The following is a 20613-nucleotide window of genomic DNA, read 5'->3' on the forward strand; positions in this document are numbered from 1 at the left end:
GCATGCAGTGCTAAAACTTTACAATGATTGTTACCAGTGCATTTTGAGGGCTATTGAACGACAGGTGCTTCTGAGGTACCTCAGTTTTTGTTTCAACCATCTCTGTAGCTACTACAGTTAAACCTGGTTGCAATTGAACCTCTGTATGATGAATTCTTCGATGTTACGAAGTTTCCCAATGCCACCCCACATTGGAGCACGTGTATTTGAGACCTCCTTGTAACGAAGGTGTTATGGCGGTTGACCGCAATATAACGAACTGGCTACATTGACAGTTTGTATAGCCTGGGTTGGGTCACAAAATTTGGCAGAAAAGTTTCATGACGATACAGCACAATCGAACGAGAGAGAAATGCATGCGATCGTAACAAGTGACCTCAGTTGACACAATGAACGCATTCATTTTACTCACAGTGCAAAAAAGATGACAAAGAAGAAGGTAAAGACGAACATGTACCAACTTTCCCAAATTTCTGCTTTACACTACGAACGCACCATACATGCACCAGCACCATTGGCACATCTCCTCTGGGTTTGCTTTTGGAACGTCGTACCACATGGCACTACAACAGTTCGTGCTCATAAGCAGCGGAAAATAATAGGACATAACAAAAAAGTTCTGGTACAAGCCGTATGTGCCCATTGCCACTGTGTGGTTGCTCGCGTGATTCTGGCACTGATAACTTGCGTGTTGGGAGCAGGGACGGCGGAGAGTACCAGCTTCACAAGGCAAAGTGTCTGTTACTTGGGGTAACAGTGGCGGGCAGACTGAGAGAGAGAAGATGTAGAAAGAAGCAGGTGCCTCCGCACCGGTGGCTGCGCAACCATGCACGCTCAGCTCTTGCTTAATCATGATGGCCACACCTCCCCCCTCACCCAACCCCACTTATAGTGGCGTGGTTTTTCACATGACATATCCGTGCCCTTCTTGTTGCAGGTGCAAGAATGGGAGCAGCAATTAGTGGCCGCTCGAAATGAGCTCTCTCAGGCCCACAGCCAGATGGCGACTTTGCCCACCAAAGATGCGGAGCACGTCCTCAACCAAGACGTGCAGCACTCTCTGGCTAAGCAGGTGGGTCTTTGGGCACTTATGTGGAGGCACAGTGAGAGCCCACCCTGCCCTACGCTGTCATCCACTTAGTGTAGTGCTTGTGTTGTCCTGATGTAGTGTCTGGTGCGTCAGATTTCTGAAGTGCAGTACTGCTTGCTGTGGTGGTATGGTGTGTTACAAAGGCAAGGAAGCAGATTATGTTGTGTGGTCCAATGGCCTTGCTAAGCATGTGCATTCTTTTTATCTGAAGGTTTAGGACGGTAGTTCACACACTGGGTTGTAGTGAAAACATTTTAGGGCATAGTTATTAGTGTAGGGTTGTACCAGTGTTGCACTGGTACAGTTACACATTCATTCAAGTGGTGGAAGTGTAGCAGCACTCTCTATCACAGTTGCATGAGTGACAGTGAGCTAAATTGCGAGCATAGAATTGTTGTAGGTTTTATTAATATGCCAAGGCAAAGGCAACTAAAGGTGTTTAATCTGATTATTATACTCAGATTATTATTAGGGGTGCGCAGATATTCTAATCTCAAATCTTAAGTGTGAAATGGACATATTCTTCCTCCTCAAAATAAAGAACTTTGTGTTACTGTGCGACAGTTTCGAGCTACAGCTTACCGCAGTTAATCCCGAATATATTGAATTATTGTTTTATTGAACAGTGGGAGCATCCTCTTGAAAATCTTGTGCAGGAGTATAGCACTATTGTTTGCATACATTGAACTTCCATTCATGGAACATTCACTATACCAGACAGTGTGCCACGCCCCTGCAATCAGCAATTCTCCTAATGGTGCTCTTGGGATCAGTTTTTGTTCCTGAAGATTGGTCTGCTGCGCGGCCCTGCCTTCCTGCTGGCAGCGTGAGTACTGTTAAAATTACATGAGAACAGTAACTAAATGTATGCTTGAGGGTGGTCTCCATTCTCTTGTATACTGAAATCGCGCTGAACAAAAGTCACAGGACCCGCGAAAAATTTCCCCGAAGCGGAAATTTTGTTGTCATGAAACAGGAACAGAACGATGCCAGATTGATTCCTGAACAACATTTATTTCCAAAAACCTGTCAATGTTGGCATTCTTGGTATTTCAAAATGGTGCCTTGGCGTGATTTTCTTGGTGCTCCGGTAATTTCGGACAGTGCATGTATTTGCATAGTAAAAACACATACACTTCACTGGCTATCAAATTGCACGTTTTTTTTCCCGCACGTAATAAAAAGTCCTGGTTTTGTCCTGCGAGTCCATGCTGAGACCATGCTGCCTCGGGGCATTTTGGTGTGGACGAGGTACGCTTGCACATGTTACTGTGCATTTAATAGTGGCCATATGCCCCTACAAGTCCATGCTGAGACCATGCTGCCTTGGGGCGTTTCGGCATAGATGAAGTATGCTTGCACATGTCACTGTGCATTAAATAAGGGTCACATGCACATCGAAATCAAGGCATTGAATCACATCGAATCAAGGCGAAAGATAGATAACATGCCAGATATGCAGCTGTTTTGGTTCTTCGAAAATTATTCGCGATGCGCGGTACGAGCTAAACCGGCGACGTGACTTCTTGTTGAAAATACAAATAGAACCACATTGCCTGAATTAGTTGCACCACAAATGAAAAAAGAATAACAGCATGATGCTTCCCTGCGGTCCAGAAGCGAGACGAGTATGCCCACGCTGGCATTGAATTTCCTGCAACCATGTGCCCTCCTCTACCAAGTGACGGTAGTTTTCTGCCCTGCTTGCTCAGTGTTGCTAATCCTAATGTGCTCTCCACTGAAACCACAGTGAAAGTGCTTTGGAACTAGCCACCGCTTATCATAAAATATCTGAAGTTACCTGTCACTTTTGACACGATAACTTCACTTTAAAATGAATGCACAACTTATTTCTGTTATGCCTTTGTCAATGAAGTGAGTAGAAAGGTGGCAAGTCACACCAACAGCTGCGAGTAGCAAGAGCGGAGTCTGAGCCCTGATGCCATTGGAAAAACTGTTGTAGGCACTGGATCACATCTTTATGCGCCCATATCTGCTCATTAAATCCAATTGCGCAGGGAGTGTCAGCAGTGCTACTGAACATGCAAACTGACTTTGGCAGCCATTTTTGGCGACACCGAACCGGATAAGCATATTTGGATCTGAAAAAAAGAAATTGGCTGCTTACTAAGAAAAATTTTGTCGAAGTGGATCCTCACTCCAATAACTGGTTTGTTGTGGGGAAAATAATTGCACTGCCTTATATGGTTTCACACAAAACCACTGTCATGGGATGAAGCCAACCTGGTAAGCCTAGCAGTGGCTGTCGCCTGGCATGCTTCACTGCCAGAGGCAGTGTGGAAACCATCAGTGCTTTTATTTTGATGACAGATTATTCTGTTTTTAATGTACTAGTCATGGGGTTATTCTTATAATAAGCAGTGCTTAGTTCGAAATCACTGTCTGCTATGGCTTTGATGCAAAGCATTCTGGCAAGGGGCGTGTCATTACCAATTTTGACCAATTTTTCTTATGTAACGATCTATTTCGCGATCCCGTAGAGGCTCAATATACCTGGGATGAACTGTATTACATGATTTATGAGATGATCCTGTGCTCTTTATTTACTGCATGCCATGTTGCAAGTCGTTGGCTACATGTACTAAGTATGTGCTGGCAAAAAAATACTACAGTCAAAACTCAATTAAATGAAACTCGACTTAACGAAGATATGAAAATTCCCCCTTATACACCCATACAGTCCAATGTTTCGACCAGTTTGGAATAATGAAACCAATTTTGGGATCTGTTCCAATTTTACAAACTTTTCTAAAAATGAAGGTGACATAGTGTCATTTTTGATCTGTTTTATAGAGAACGCTCCAAGATTTATTGATTGCAAGCAAACAGTAACACCGCACAGTGTCTCACTTTTAACAAACTTCCCGGCTGCGGCGACTGAATTTCGATGGAGCCAAAATTCTATAGGCCCAGTATACTGTGCCATGTCAGTGCACGTTAAAGAACCCCAGGTGGTCAAAATTTCTGGAGCCCTTCACTATGGCATCCCTCATAGCCTGAGTCTCTTTGGGATGTTAAACCCCAATAAACCAACCAATCTTTTAATAAACTGTGCAGTGAAAAAATGACATGGCCGGTCTCATGCATAGGGAGCACACAGTCTTCATGAGCACTCTCTTCGAGACCGGCCTTGAAAACGAATTATAATTTTGAGTTTAATTAACCATATGGTGGCAGCGGTAAAGCAAGTTTTGTGTCACATACCGTAGATGGCGCTGTTGCAATTCGATGGTCTTGTATTTTTCGGAATGTGCTTTGTGCTGATCATTTCTCATTGTTCTTCTATGGCGATTCCTTTGTGCTTTCGCCCTTTGTTTAGGTCAGATTCTCTTTGAGTGCATAAGTTTTTGTCAAGGTCAACTTGTTTTCGTATGGTCAGTCTAGCCTTGCTACTCGTGGACGCAGACGTGGTGTGTGCAAGCAAGCGCGGCACTACCCTAGTGACTAGTGTCTCAGACATAGAGCCCCACTGTGGAATACTGCAATGGTGGTTGAAAATCCTAGAATTACCCGTGGGGCAGTTGTACGGCTGTTGCTTACACTTCATTGCCCTCACTGGAAAGGGAATAGGAGGGAAGAGAAGGGTGGTATTCATTGTACTACTGCTGTGTCATGTGGATAGAATTGGAAGATTGAGATGATCATGCAGTGTAGAGATGAGTAGCAGAGCTAAGAATGCACATGTTCATCCTCAAGTACTAAACTTGTGGCCTGAACTTTTAATTATAGATCACAGAATTAGCCCTGCAACTGGGAAGTTTTTTTCTTAATTAGGATGGTCATGAAGACAAAAACTGTCCGTTAGCATCAGCGTCTATGTGAAGCCTTCACCTGATAGGTGGTGTTTAGGAAATTTGCCTCGCTCCATCTGCCACCTGTCAACTATTCCCCTCTCCACTGGTACGGTAGAGGAAAGAGGTGCCAGACACAGAATGACTCAGCAAAAATGAAAATGACTAAGAAATTGACTCAGAGAACAGCAGGCCTACTTGCAAAATGTACAGCCTTCTGAAGAACTATGTGCAGAAATGAGGCTTGCAGGAGCTATTCCTTCTCATATTGCTTGGTAAGAGCAGCAGCTGGGTCTCACAAGCCCCACCGGTGGCTGCGTTTGTAACAGCCAGCTGCCAGTGCAGTGGCGCATTGCTTAGCCACAGTGCTGCTGCACCGGTAGTGGCATGAGGACTCGCAGCAATCTAGCAATGCAACACATTTTGCATAGTTGCATAGTGATAATTAGAAAAGAATCAATTGCAGTGGAATGGGGAGTGAAAGACTATGGACTCAGAATTGGGTATACCATATTTACAAGACTGTATGTCGACCTATTTTTAAAATTTGAGAATCCGGAGTGGGGGGGTCAACTTACAATCCAAACCAATGCATGGCACCATAAACAAAGGCGAGAAAAATGAGAGAGCAGGGAGGCTACAGCTGGTTGCATTTTTGCTGCGTGCATCGATCACATCACTCTTGGTGCTGGCCTTGAGCAGCTGCGATATCGATGCGCTAAACTGGCGCCCCTTCCCCATTCACCTAGACTGGTGGCAGCTGTCGATAAAGAGCAAGTAAAAAGTAGTTCTTTGTTAAAACTATTAATTATAACATAAACAATAAGAGGAAAAACAAAAAATATAAGCTCTAAAATTATGGAACCTGGCTTGTTCAGTAAAGTCAAATATTAAAAAGTTGATTTCATTTGCTGTTTTAATTGGCTAGCAGAGTAATGCAAGATGCCGTGGGCCATGGCCATGTTTCCAACTGCTGTTTTTTAAGTTATATCCGGTAATACATTTTCTTTTCGGAATATGCCCACAGGCATGCTCGTGCGTGGCAGTTGATAGTGGCTAATAGCCGATAATGGCATTCTGCTCTTAGAGGGGAAGCTTAGCGACCTCTAAATTTTTTATTTCCTGACTTGTGATATGGGGGTTTGGCTTACATTCGAGGGGCTTAAAACCGTGGAAATCCAGTGATAATAACTCAAATAGAATTAGAACTGAAATGGATTAGAGAGTGAAAGAAGACTGCTATCGCATTTCCGCCTCATTGATCCAAATGATCATACCTACATTTTATTTACCAACCATCCTGAGCACGTTTTTGTCAAAAATAAATGCAATAAATAGAACCCAGCTTCCGTTTCCTTGATAGTCTTGATAAGGTAATTATGACATCTCAAAGTCCAATTCTTGTTTCCTCAAACATTTTTGATATGCAAGCATGCATGTGAGTGTGTGTGTGCTTGTGAGTGAGAGAGATGCCTTAAAGCAGCATGTAGCACAGAGAGTGGCTTGCATCACTTTTGAGCATCCATGCCCCAGACTTTGTGATTCCCACTGAAAACAGTAGTGTTTCGTCACTTATCATGCAAAGACTACTTATTTTGACCCAGTTGATATTAGGTTCCATAGGTTGAAGCAGTTAATATGTACAAGGTGTGCTTTGTGCATTCAAAAGAAAACAAGCTGAGACTTTTGTAGTGCCCACCAAGGGTTGAATTATGCAAAGATAACAGTCTAAAAACAGTCAAAATGGACTCAAAGGCCCACTCCTACTAGTTGGGATTGACCGGGGGTCACATCGACCATTAGCAGCGGGGCTTTATGGACAGTTTGAGACTGTTTTGAAATTGTTGTCATTGCGTAATCTGCCCCAGTGTGAAAGCATAGAAGCATGCATCAGGGCATGCTCCCCAGTTGAAGGGTTGGCCTTTGGGCGTCTCCTCTTTCTGCGTGTATTGCTGCCTCGTGTCATCAGTGATGCCCTGCAGCATGCAGAGCTACTGCGCAAGGAGGAGATGGTGCAGCTGCTGATGGAGAGCAACTGGGCCATTCGAGATGAGCAGTCGGAGCTTTCTGACAGGAAGCAGCAGCTGGAAGAGAGGTGCACAGCACTTGAGGGGGAGCTTGGTTGGCTGCAGGAAGAGGCTCACAGGTAGGTGGCCCACCAGACCGAGGACCTGCAGGCGTATGCAGCCTTTCTGTAGACAGAGGTGCCACGCTGGCAGCAGCGTGCCAAACAGCTGCTGGAGCAGTCGAGCTGCACAGACCCAGAGGCCTTGCACAAGCTCGCATGAGCCTCGGTTTGTTGTTCTGACACTGTTCACAGATTGCATTATTGCGGTTAGAGTGCAGCAGCGTGCAATATTCGTATTTTTAATGTGAGAGCATTAAAGGCCCGTCACCTAGAAAATCCGGTGTCAGCATTTTCGGCATTGTTGACATTGGGTGTGAAAAAGCGCTAGCATGACCTTGGCAGGTGGTGCCCAGAGAACAACCAGGGAGGCAGGTGGACCATCTAGGTCACAAGACCTTGTGACATCACAATCTGCCCACCGGATTGTGAGCAAACTGTGCACCGTGGCAGGTGGCAGTTGAATTAATGATTTGTTGCTTGGGAAGAGCAACCTGGACTGCAGTCCACCTCTGGGAGCACCTGCCATCACAGGGCAGTGGTGCATCACTTAACTGCTGCACCACTGTGCCAGGAGGGGTATGAGGACTCCCAGGGATATATCAATGTAAAGTAGAGAAAGACCTTTTGGATATGTGACAATGAACCCATTATGCTAGTAGATCACACCCTTAAGGAGGAGCTTAAGTCCCAAACTCGGCTAGCTTCCTTTCCTTCTAAGACTTCGTAAACTTGAGTGAGGCCTCCTTTCTGCGAATTGTTGATGGAGGAAGCCAGCTTACTCTGAAAGCTCTCCTTGCCTCTCTTCAAGTAAGGAACGCATGCCACATATCTGGGTTTGAGGGTTCCGTCACAAGCTTTACGCAAATTCCCTTATTCAATAAAAAATTAATCGCACAAATCTTTAATTGATTACTGACATACAGGAGCACTGATTGGTACAAGACCGATTTCTGCCACCGGAAAAGTCCGCTGATTCCCATCGGCCAATAGGGCACCAAGTAGGAAGTTGCATTCCTGTGGTGACAAACATGGTGGCACCCTTCGATACAGCTTCTAGGACCCTTTGATTTGTTCCGAATTCATCTTTATTATTGCCTTTCAATCCATTTGCAGGCCATAAATGGGGCATCGGTCTTTTGTTTCATCTCATCTCTCCCTATGGAAATGTATAAGTAATAAATTTGCTTAATTATTTGTATTTATATTGACGATTCTGCCACTTTTAGGCTTGAAAGAATTGTGTTGAGTTGACAGAAATGGTTCCCGTCCTAACAACCAGATGGTGCCACAAGGCTGAGCTATGCAGAAAACTTGCCCACGAGAAGCAAAGGGAATAGCCCCATAATCTTTTATCGAGATGTCGTTGTGTCGCTCTTTGCATGCACTGAACTAATAGTGAGAATGTGAGAAGTGGCATAACATCCCGCAAGATACCTGCGTTTAGCATACGTAAGCATGCATACGCATATGATATATAGACAGCGTCAATTCATTGCTCTTTTCTAACCATATCTCTGCACAGCATTCAGTGACGTGGTGGCCGGGAGGTGTGAGCGAGGCAGCATCTCGGCGGCAGCAGATTTCTCTAGCTCTCGCCCCGCATGGACGAGTGTGACCAAGCCGCACCACTATGGAATCTGAACGCAAATTCTTCCTCGGAGTATACTTCCACTGGATTCATCACATTGTGAAGTGACCTAGCTGTTGGAGGATACAGGTACACTTCATCGCATGCAAATTCACAGTCATGGGTAAAAAATTGAGTGTAGTCGCCCGTGTAGCGGTCAATCCATGCTGCCATTTTTTTTGTGCCTGCTCAATTGTGCTCATGCCTGGCTCATGTCCTTGTATCTTGTATTGCTGCCCACGTGAGTGTGCAGAGTCACTTTTGGCAGTAGTGAGGACAAGCCCTCCTCTAGGGCCAGGAGTGATGAAAGGGCATATGAAGGCAGCTACATTGAGGAGGACTTTGCTTAGGGCTCCCCAGTAAGAAAGCTTTCAGACTGACATGAGAAAGCCTCACTGCAGTGGAGGCTTCCTTACTGAGGTAAGGAAGCTTTCACAGTTTGAGGGTGTCCCTCCAATTTTTTTATGCATGCGTAGTGGCATAATGGTAGGCTTGCATGTAGTAGAGTACAATCCTGCTGTTATCTTATTTACAGGTCCACAGAGAAAAAATCATTCCAGCCAGGAAACCAGTAGCCCAATACAGCATGTGGAAAAATTTGCAATGCTTTGTGGTTCTTGAGATTCTTCCTCTTGCGCAGAACTTCCAAAATGCTCCGTGATGGCTTTCTACCTCCCTTTGCAGCTGCTTGTCGAAGGGCTACAGCAGTGAGGGGGCATGCGTGGAGTGACCGAAGTTGCAAGATGCATTCTTTTCCATGCTGTTTCACAGCGGCGGCTTCAATCCTGCACATTCTGTGTCTGTTGGAATCCAGAAGCTGTCTTTGAAGCTACCACCTGAGAATACCAGGTGGTAATCCATGTATAATAATGCCTTATGCCTCATTACAAAGATAAAACACACACCCAAAAATTAGGTGTCCATACTTTTAGGAGAAAAAAAAAGGTGTGTGGTCCTGAGAACAGATGGGTTGATATTGTCACGTTGTAGTGACGGCAGTCCAGTGGTCACGAAGACACCAACAAGACTTGGAAACGAAGCTCTTTATTTAGGCTGACTTGCGCCCGCAAAAGAACTGAATCACTCGGCGGCGGCGTAAGCAACAAACGTGCTCGTCAGTCGTCGAACTATGAATGCCTGCTGCTCGTGGCATCATTCAATTTGAAGCCGGCAAGGAAACTTCGAGATAACAGGTTGAGATCATCTAGAGTAATGTGGAAACACGTAGATGCAGCTCTTCATGGCTGTGATCAATCGAAATTAGTCCGGTCGCTTCTCGCGTCTTGAACAAAAATGATAACAACCCTTTCCTGCGGCCTTGAGCGCAAACGAACGGACACTACAATGATACGTGGCAATATTCTGGCTGGAATTAAGAGTGGGCTTGAGTAGGATGCATGCTGTGGAAAGCCGTATATAACTGCTGGACTGTGTTGTGCTAGAGTGGACGTCAGACAGTAATTAGGCAAAAGATGAAGTTGGAAAATACATGCTTGAGGGGTTTTCTTGAAGCTGGTGCAGGACAGGGCTAAGCAGAGGTCTTACTGACAGATCCTATGGTCTAGCTGTGTGCCTGATTTATCTAATGACGAGTTATCCTCAGTGTTTCTAGTACAGTTGCAAAGTGAACATTTGGGCACCTGATTTTTTGAACGTGCTTGACTACTAGAACTTTTTCACAGCACTGCGACATGGCTCATGGTGCTAATGTATTGGAGCACCTGATGTTTTGAATGCTTCGCAACTGACTACTCGCAATTTTTCGCACCTCATTCGCATTCACTAAGGCACCACCACCAGTGGACCCTTGTTAATTTCAGCCTTCAAGAGCGATCGAAAACTTGGTTCTAATAGAGCTGAACTCAAGCTGAAAGGGAATTTCTCAAGTATCAGGTCTAATATTCTCACCAGGTATGCACATAGCCCATGCTTGGTTGCAAGCTCGTAACGTTCTAGGACGTCAACCACTGCTAAAACGTGATTAGTCCTTCATCCTGAATAGGCAAAGATGCAGCAGAAGCGAAGCGCATGGGAGGCTTGCGGCTTCATGGAGAGAGCAAGGAGAAGAGTATGGTGATGCCTTTTCAAGCGAGGAGCTCGTACATGTGATAAAATGCAGTACAGCTGCAACTTTGATGACAGGCTCTTAAAATGTCTCTCATTATACGTGCAAGCCACCGTAGTGTGCCTACAAAAACTTATCGCCAGTGTTGTTATTGGTTTTAAGCTGTATTTTCTAGGCCAAATTAAAAAGGTCATTGTGCACAAAGCACTTGTTTCAGCCATTGTATTATTTTTCTTTTCTCTATCCCCGATGTTCACCATTTTGTTTTGCGTCTTTTTTATGGCAGTCACAGCACAGTTCTCACAGCAGCGGATTCGCTTTTGCGTCTTTAGATCACCCTAGCTGTCGCATTCATCTGCAATGGGCCAATTGCAGTACAGCCATCGAACACTGAGCTCAAGAGATTGTTGCCTGTCATCTGTGTACACAACCCATGGCGAGATTGTCATGTGAAGCATCAGAATATGCACTGAACTGCCAACCCCTTCTTTCATCATACTGGCAATAGGAACTTGGCAAAAAGTATTTGTACTTAAATTTGATTTTTCTGATGTTTTGGCAGTCTGTAGATAGTCTGAATAATCATTCCATTTATTATTTTGCTTGATAGCCTTCTAGTGCATGGGTTCTCAAAAAGGGTTACTACTCAAAAAAGGTTACTAAAAGGGTTACCGTACCTACGCCATGGTTATACAATGCAATCCAATCCAATTCAAACCAATCCACTCCAATCCAATTCATTCCAATCCAATGTAATTTAACTTAATCTAATCCAATCCAGTCCACTCCAATCCAATCCAATCTAATACAATCAAGGTCAAATGAAGGTCAATGGTGGTCACCGCCGCGGCACGGCAAAGGCGTGAAAGTGCAAGTATTGCTTTCGCAATAAAAGGGTTACTACTTTTGGAAAGTTTAGTGCTTTTTGGGTGCCCTGAGCACCTAAATCTATTAACGCCGTTACCCCTGCCTTTCCATTACGCACTTTATTCCGGGACAATGATCATCCTGCCATTACTTGTAGCAGGCTGTTTCACTTTACAGCCGACCTTTCATTTTTGAATTTGGGCATTTTTTGAGTGGCAAGTGCTACCTGTGTGTCCGCTTACTGTTCCCTGAGGCTAAGAAGATTGAGAACCCCTATTCTAGTGTCATCTGTTCAGAATCTTATCACTTTTATGTGTCTGGTGCCTTGTGCAGGGAGAACACCAGCCTAAGTGGGAGACAAATAACCATGGCACAGAAATGGTTGCTGTCAAGAGGCAGTTGGCCACCTACAGGAACGAGCTGGCTGGTGCCAAGCACCGCATAAAGGGGGCTGAGGAAAAGACCAAGACCGTGCAAGCTAAGCTGTCCTCACAGTTGGCTGCACAGCACAAGGACTGGAAGAAGGAGCTCCAGGCAGCCCACTTCAAGACAAGAAGCTCAAGGCTGAAGTAACTCAGGTGAAATATGAAGCAGAATTCAAGTGGTCCTACATGAAGGTAAGTGGCAGTGCAAATGGTCCCATTTGTTGTCAAGTGGTCCCACTTGAAAGCAAGTGGGAATTCAAATGGTCCCACTTGAAAGTAGGTGGTTGTGCAAGTTGGACCACTTGAAAGCTAGTAACTTTTACAAATGGTCCCAGTTGATTTCTAATGGCCCCACTTGAAAGCAAGTGGTTTTGTAAGTGGGACCATTTGAAAACCAGTGGCTTTTACAAATGTCTCTCTTGAAAGCAGGTGTACCAAGGATCTGTTTTGGCAATTTGAAATACAAGTGGCTTGTAAAGCTGTGTTGCTGCAGGCCCTCAGGTCTGACAAGGAGGAGAAGCTTAGATCTTATTGCAGGCAAGCTTGCACTTCTTTTGGCAGTGAATCATTTTGTGAAAGGAGTCATTGGAAGTAAAGCTGAGGAAACAAATACAAATCCATCCACAGGAATGGAAGCTGAAGCATCGCAAAAGAGAATCAGTGCAGAAACAAGACAAGCTGGAGGAATGAAGGTGGTACTTTTCATCTTCGCTTGTTCCATTCCTGCACTTTTTGTTGTTTTTCATACAGTTCAACTCTGTAGTGAACTCGGATGTCATAAAAAATTGGAGGGAACACTTGAGCTCTGCCTTAAGGTATGATGCTATTGTAATGGTGTGATGGTAGATGTTGCCACAGGTGGGGTTTTTGTTGCTCTTCCCAAGTAAATTCTTGCAACCAATCATTAAGCAGAGGTGAGTAGAGAAGGGAAGGGCAAACATTTGCAGTGTAGGACAGTGCATAGCACAAAGCAGCTGTGGCAAGAAGCAGAGATGTGGTGACACTACATGGGCTTGTTTGCCAGGCTTGGCTGTTTCACACGCATTTCTGAAGTATTAGTGCAAAAGCACTCGCACGCTCACCCGCACCTACCAAGAATCTTGTCACCGTACGTACATACGTTCGTTTGGTCTTATGCAGTTGCCTAGCAACCCGAGTTACTACCCGAGCTTACCCAAGTTACTCAGATAAGCTCAGGTAGTAACTCAGAGTAATTCATAGGACTGTTGCACCAGCTGCATGAGAGGTTGCTGGAGAAGAGCAAAATGGGTCGCACAATCCCTACTGGTGGCTGTGACAGAAACAGTAACCTCACAGTGCAGTGGCGCATCGCTTTACCGCTGTGCCACCACGCTCGTACTGGTATGAGGACTCGCTGCCATCTATGAATGTCAAGTAGAGAATGAACAACTCTGCATATGTGGTCATTAACCCACTAAAGATATCGCACCATGCTCTTAAGATGGAGCTTAAGTGTCCCCTTCAACTGAAGAATCAACACCTGGTTTTGTACGTCTACTGAGTTTAATAACTTCATTAAACCCTTACCAATTTCTTATTGCTTAAATGACCCTGAGGCTGTGGAAGATGATATTGTGTTCACACAAAGCACTGATTTTCACGTGGAATCAAACTTCTGTTTTGTTCGTAGCTGTGTTGTAATCATGCAAATGCGGTACTCCTACAAGACGTAAATGAAATCGATAACGTAATAACACAAAATGTGATGACTAAAATAGATAATTATCACTAAGGATGTGTGAATTGAAATTTTCAAATAAAAATCAAACACGAATATGAAAAACAATGGCTTCAAATATCGAATATCTGCTCAGTACAAAGAAAAATTATTTCAGAATATGATAAACAAGGAAAAGTTGTTGCCCTTACTTTTTCAAAATAGTGTATGGTCTTTGCAACTGAAATAAGCAAAACTAGATTGCCTCAGCATCGTATAAAAAGTATGAAGTGCAGAAAAATGCATACTATTTGATTAGACAGCATAACAGTATCCAACCTGTATAAGCGCATGGAAAATGAAATCCATAAAGTGAAAGACTGCCTGCAAAACATAGCATGATGGCCAGTAAAACCTCCTTAATTCTTTGTTCAAGGGAGAGAAAGAAATGCCTGGGTTATTCTAAGGTCGATTTATAAAATCTCTCACGGCCCTTGAAAAAAAAAACTGCTGAAAATGTGAAAACGCGGTAATTAAAGCCTTATGAGGCTGCTTCATCGTGTGAACGCTTCTAGGCCCATGACAACTGCCCAGTTCCAGCATACTGGAAGAATGACGTGAATGCAAGCAAGGGGAAAACGCACATTGGTGTCGGAACGACGAGACTACTTCTAAAAAGGAAGAAAAAAATGACCAGTGACGCTCTAATTGGTGTCCAAAAGCGGTACTTGCTTGGATTGGACTACTGGTGAATGCACAGGGCGACAGCTGCAGTTGCCGCTCTCCCACGGTGAAGCTCTGAAACTGAAACTACGCTGCCAGGCTATATATTGGCCTAGTGACAGGGGCCCTCTGAACTTGATATGCCTACCATTATGCCCACTTAAAAGATGCATGGGTTACAATGTACTGTGCAATGGGCAGGGTTTTTACATGATCGCTTGCGCTGTTTTGACACTTCGACTCGCCCCTTCGGGAGCCTTATGCGTAATTCTGCAAGTAGGCTTTCCCGCATGTCGTAGCTGACCGAAACGAAGTGGCGGAGGTTACACTCAGTGAGTTATGAGGGCAACAGGATGAATTCCATGGGTGTGGGCACTGGAGCGGCAAGACGCCTTCGAGAAACAAACAAAAAATGATCAGCAAGAGGGTAGTTGAACAGTGTGCGGCTTGGCTGGCTCACTGATATGTGCAGCCCATAGCCGCCATTGCTGTGGGCTCGTGGCGAAGCTCCGAAAACGAAACTATGAGGCCAGATACACTCCAGGCTTATCTGCGGGAACCTGCTGACTGTTAACACGCCTACCTTTGCACACACATCAGCGGGGCACGGGAGAATATGCAATTCAGGGCTGTGGACGAATATTTGGACGTTAACCTGTCGAGCATGTCATAGCTCAGCACGGCGCTCCTTGGTGGCACATCCGAATTAATCAATGTGAGCCCCGTGGCTCCGAATAAACGTGCTTCGACACCACAGACTCACGTGGGCGTTTGGCGGGACTCCGGCAGCAGTCTGAATTCCCGAATTAGCGGGAGCCAATTAAATGAGGTTTTACTGTAGCAGTTCTGCCCATCGCGTATTTCCTGTTTCAGATTGGAGTGTGGTTTCCGGCCCTGCACTGTCTTCCGGATGATGACAGTAGCAATGCGTGTCTTGAAAACTGACTTCAACGCTGTTCCTGGCATGTCTTCAGTCCGAATTAACCGGTGCATGCACGATTTCACTCCGAAATAACGAGTGTGTGCTTCCGTTGAATTATGTACATTTTTGATGGGAGGAGGTAGGGAGGCCAAATTATCTGATTTTCTGAATTAACGGGGGATGAATTAACGAGGTTTGACTCCAAGTTGGACCTTAATAATTCTAATTTCTATATATTTAGAGCTGTAAGACTTGGTTTTCTTATCCTTCATTGGAGTCTGTGTAAAACAGCCTGTTGATTCAAATTAGTTCTGCCATTGATAGTTTGAACTGCGTGCTGCACCTCCTGGGCAGTCTGGGCACATGGGCAACCAAGTAACACCCATGAGGTTGCACTGCCTCTTCAGAGGTGATATGGAAAGCTTAAAAACACTGTGTGAGGCTAGAAAAGGCAGGTGAATGGGGCCTCTCTCTGCACTCGGGGGCAGCAGGGCGGTTGAAACTAGTGGCATGACCTCCGAAATTTGTACCCAACTGCTGCTTGTTGGTAGTAATTTCAAAGGCTTCAGTAACTTGCTGTGGTAACTTTTGTTGGGCGATGGATCACGCGACAAGTGTCAAGATACTACAAGCAATTGGACGCATTGCAGGGTTGTCAGTGCTTCAAACTTACTATGGCGGTGCTCGAAAATAATGAATTGCACGGAGCTTTCACTGATGTTTGCTGCACTTCTTTGTCTTATCTTTCTGAGCCACCGTAGTGGCACTAGGGGTGTGGTGCTCGGCTGCTGACCCGAAAGATGCGGGTTCGATCCCGGCTGCAGTGGTTGCGTTGTGATGGAGGCAAAGTGCTAGAGGCTCATGTAGTGTTGGATGTGAGTCACGTTAAAGAACCCCTTTCGTCGAAATTTCCGGAGCTTTTCATTATGGCGTCCCTCATAGCCTGAGTCACAGAGTCGAGTAAATACAGTGTGGCATTTTCTGTTCAGTCTCATTCGAATGAACTTTGGTTAATTAAAACTGCTTTGGCTTTCCCGTGCAGTTCGAATTGATTAGCTTTTACTCCATTACTGAGTCCACTGCAGTTCTTGTCACCCCTTCTTTCACCTGGCCTTTCTCATTCCTGGATTTTTTTATTTGTTTAGTCAAAAAAAGTCCCACTTTGTCGAAGGGCACATTAGCAGGCGAGGGTTGCACCTCAGAGCTTTGGTGATGAATCCTTAGCAATTTGTACTATTGTTGTAGCATGCACACAGGTGAAAAATTTAGTGCGCCACTACCAAAGCCAGTGCAAGGAGGTTAAGGCCTCCAAGGAGACCATGAAGAAGTGCTGCACGATGATTAAGGAGGCCCGACGGGCCACCAGAAAGGAGGCGCAGGCACACTCGGAACTGAACGCCAGTGTGCGCCACCTCCAGAAGCTCCAAGCCAGCCTCATCCAGGGAGATGGACGAGGAAGGTTGTGAGTTTTGCCCTCTTCTTTTGGCTTGAAGTACAGGCTAACAATGGCTTTTGATGTTGAAAGCAGCTTGTTCCTTACACTCGCATTCTTCATTTGGCCTTGCGCATACTTTTTGCAGTGACAGCTGTTGAGGGCACATTTCCTGTTTCTGTGACATTGTTAGTATAACACAAAGAATGAATGAGGAGCAGACAGGAGTGGCACCGCTTGTCACAATATGTATTTGTGGCATCTTCTGTATGCAGCAGCATCAGCTAATTCGAGGCATTCAGGGTCTCAAACTTTAGCACGCCCCTACAGCTAGTATGGCCAATACAGTAACATGTTGCCATGAATGCTGTTGCTATTCTTGCCTAGCCACATTTGGTGTACCAGGCTTGCCTATTAACCGTATGATGCTGCTAGAACTTATAGCTGTTACTGACTATTGCCATACATAGGCGTAGTAAACAGTGGGGGATGCTGTGCAATAGAATCCTCTACATGGACCGTTAGTTGTTCTTGCAATCTTCTCTGAAGTTTGTGGCAGATATAAGCAGTGCCCAACAATGAATGCGAACTTTCTTGGTGGTCTTTGCTTGGCTTGGCCTCTTCTTCTGTTCGCAGTTATGCAGCCTCCTCTGTACTCTCTGAGCTTGTCACAAACTCCCTTCAGCTCACCCTAGCTTCAGGAGAGTCCACCTGCACTGAAACTTCGTGAATCAAAGTTCTCGCATTTTACCTTGATTTTTAATGGGGAATACTGCAGCTTAGTGCTGAAACCACTGTCTTGTGCTGAGCAGCTGAAAGTAGTCAGCTTAGTTGTGATCGGTTGGCTTGGTAGGACTTAGTGAATCTCGGTTGCTTGTCTACCCTTCTTATAGGAGAGCTAGCAGCTGGCTGCAGAGAAGGAGCAGGCCATCAGTGCAGCGAGTAATGTGAAGGGCCTCATTCTGCAGGCACACAAGAGCATAGCAGAATTGAGCTGTGAGTGCTGTCACCAAGGTGGAAAGCTCACAACCTTGGTTTCTTTCCTTTTTAAAGGCATCTATATTTGTTGTTCAAACAGCTCCAGAAGTGTTTCTGAACGAAAATGTAGGACCAGGATTCTCAAACTGATTTCTGTGGAGCCTTTGGGTTCCTTGGGAGTGCTCTTTGGATTCCCTGAACACCAAGATCCATGCATTCCTCAGTCTCCATTGTTTTTAACCACTTTGTTTTTTGACTAATTGCACTGTAATATATTTTTAACAGGCTGTTGGCTATACGGCCAGCCGTTATGAATTCCATTGGGGCTTGTTTTTGAGCGGCATGCAAGTCAGGCAAAAAATAATGAAAGCCAAGAGGAGCAGGATTCCTCAGCATTTTAATAATTCCACTGGGGTTCCCCAAAGGAAAATTATCTTTTGTAGAGCATTGGTGTAAGTAAAGGTGTCCACAGAACGCTTTAGCGGGCTACCTTAGCCTCTCATAATATGTTGAATTTGAAACTTAAAATGTTTCCTGCGCTGTCCTATATTTTTTTAAAGTGCTCTGCAGCTGTCACAATTCTTTTGTAGTGCTATTATTCTTGCTGTGTCATTTGCTACCTTTTTTTGTCTTGGTGGCACTGGATAACACCTGCACATAAATCAACAATGGCAGAAGGCACATTGCATTGATAGCAAAGTGGCGTGGCATCGAAGTGTCGAAGCTCTGTGGCATTCAGTGCAAGGACTTCCTGTGTCAGTAACTAGATCTACTTGATGCAACTCACAGAGCACAATGTTTCACCCAATCTCTTCTCTTTTTAGCCAAGAATGAGGCCCTGATGAAGGAGAATGAGTCGCTGAAACAGAATGTGCTAATCCTCAATCAGTGCATTGCCTCCATGGAGCAGATGAACCGGGATTTGCTGTTTTTTCACAGAGTGGTATCACTGCAGAGAAAAAGTTGTTTTTTGTCTTACTGCTTCAGAATTGGCATCTATTTTAATAAGGGAAAACTGATCATAGAAAAAAAATTATTATTGAAGTTACATTTCTTAAATCTTTGTATTTTTGTGTGCTGACTTTAGATACTATGTCATTTAATTTCATATAAAACAAGTTCTCGTGGACTTATGTAATATGTTTTGCAAGTTTTTTGCCGAGAGCTAGCTTTGAAGAAATTTCGCCGGCTGACTTGCATGCCATTGGTTTGTCTTGACATAAAGAAATGCGAAAAGGTTAAAATTAGCGAATATACTTGTGCAAGGGCTGTCTCTGTGTAAGAACCGCACTCCAAACTAACTTGGTAGCAGTAATTCGGCAAACAAAAGTCAGCCAAAAGAATTGCTTCACATGTGCATAATTCTGGCCATGTCGTACGTTACGCTGGGATCTGATAGAGGATAACTGCCTGCGACACAGTACGACCATGCACGAGTCGGCCTGCAGGCCGGCTTTGCCTGGAACAATTAACATGTGGTGCTGCAGTGCTGCTCACTTGTCTTTTGCGTTCAACGTTCGCACCAGAAAAGACAAAACGTTATGCTGTGCAAAAAACTAGAATAGGGTGCACACTCGCAAGCGGGCCATTTCTTTGTGGTGACACACCACCCACTAGCCTTGGGCACTGTAGCAGATCACTGTTCGCCTGGTGTCACTAGGCCTATTGCGCTTCGCATCGAAGCTGCAGCAATGTGCTTTGAATCTAGTCATAGTTTACTATAAATGGTGTAATCTTGTTACTAGATTACTGTCACACAATAACCTCACATTAAAATGAACATTTCATTGATTTCCGCAAGGCCTTCCACACTGAAGCTCACGCAGTTAAACAGGCCATGTATATGCCACCTCTCCCTAACGGATGCATGTCGCACAGGTGGCGTTCCAGTTTGAACCGCTGGTCAGACAGGCGCCAGACTTTTGGAGGATCTTGATCTTAAATTATAATCACATGATGTTTGCCAGTAAACTGATCTAGCAAACTTTTACTTTTTGCGGTTAATTTGTGCCATACTTTCAATGCATTATGTATTTGAAGGATTTGCTGAGACTGCACTAATTGATTATAAAACAGCACGTCGCAGAATAAAAAAGGGATGCATAATCAGGGCTCTGCTTAGTTCGAAAAATGCCGGTCCCGTGTAAGGGCCACACCCCGTCAAAACCAGGAAAAGAAAGTGCAGCACTTACACTAGTATATATGGTATCATCCTGCCTATCACAGAAGTCGAATTATGGGGTTTTGAAGTTGCCACTTAAAAAAATGGTAAAAAAGTTTGTATTCCTATTTCTGGAATGGTAACTTCAAAACCCTGCGACTCAAGTTCTACGACAGGCAGAATGATGATTTTAGCCTTATTGCATTCCTTGATGCTACAAAAACCAATGGCATGTATTTTAGCAAGATTCCTACAGCAAAATTTCTTTAATGGTCTCGACAACATGCTGCGTAGCATATACGTAATGCACAAGCACAAGCTTTACACGAATTTAAATGGCATATTTAGACTCGGCATGCAAAAACACAAGTTCCCTGAAAATTTCTGTGTTCTTACTACGATAATAAAAAATGTTTTTAAGACCAGCTTCCCCACTTAATATGTTGATGTGTCACATTATGATAATACTATAGGGATGAAGATTACAAAGTCAGAAACTGAAATGGGACCTCCTGCATTTCTCATGGTGCATCTAATTACATGTGCAAGGTTTGGTTTCGGCTGTAAAAAGTTTGTCCAAAAATTTCTTTGGACATGTCGGGCTCTTCGACTGCTGTTGGAACAGCTGTTACCCTATGATTCAAATTACCATAGCTAGTGTAGAAACTTTCATGGTTCAAAGAAATGTGAAGGTTTGACAGCATT

At 44.5% G+C, this 20613-nt stretch overlaps 1 long non-coding RNA gene across 2 annotated transcripts; it reads left to right on the plus strand.

Moving 5' to 3' along the window:
* The first annotated feature begins 941 nt into the window (after nt 1-941).
* LOC149355456 (uncharacterized) lies at nt 942-19914 on the plus strand. Of its 2 annotated transcripts, XR_016291509.1 has the most exons (5): nt 942-1072; nt 6885-7048; nt 8553-8747; nt 11923-12206; nt 16583-19914. It is a non-coding gene; the product is annotated as an uncharacterized LOC149355456 (long non-coding RNA). The 2 variants fall into 2 exon arrangements; XR_016291508.1 differs by lacking the exon at nt 16583-19914 and having other exon boundaries at nt 11923-12590.
* Nucleotides 19915-20613: the final 699 nt, after the last annotated feature.

Source organism: Amblyomma mixtum, chromosome 3 (assembly GCF_055824585.1).
Source record: "Amblyomma mixtum isolate Tamu chromosome 3, ASM5582458v1, whole genome shotgun sequence".
NCBI classification, from domain to species: Eukaryota; Metazoa; Arthropoda; class Arachnida; order Ixodida; family Ixodidae; genus Amblyomma; species Amblyomma mixtum.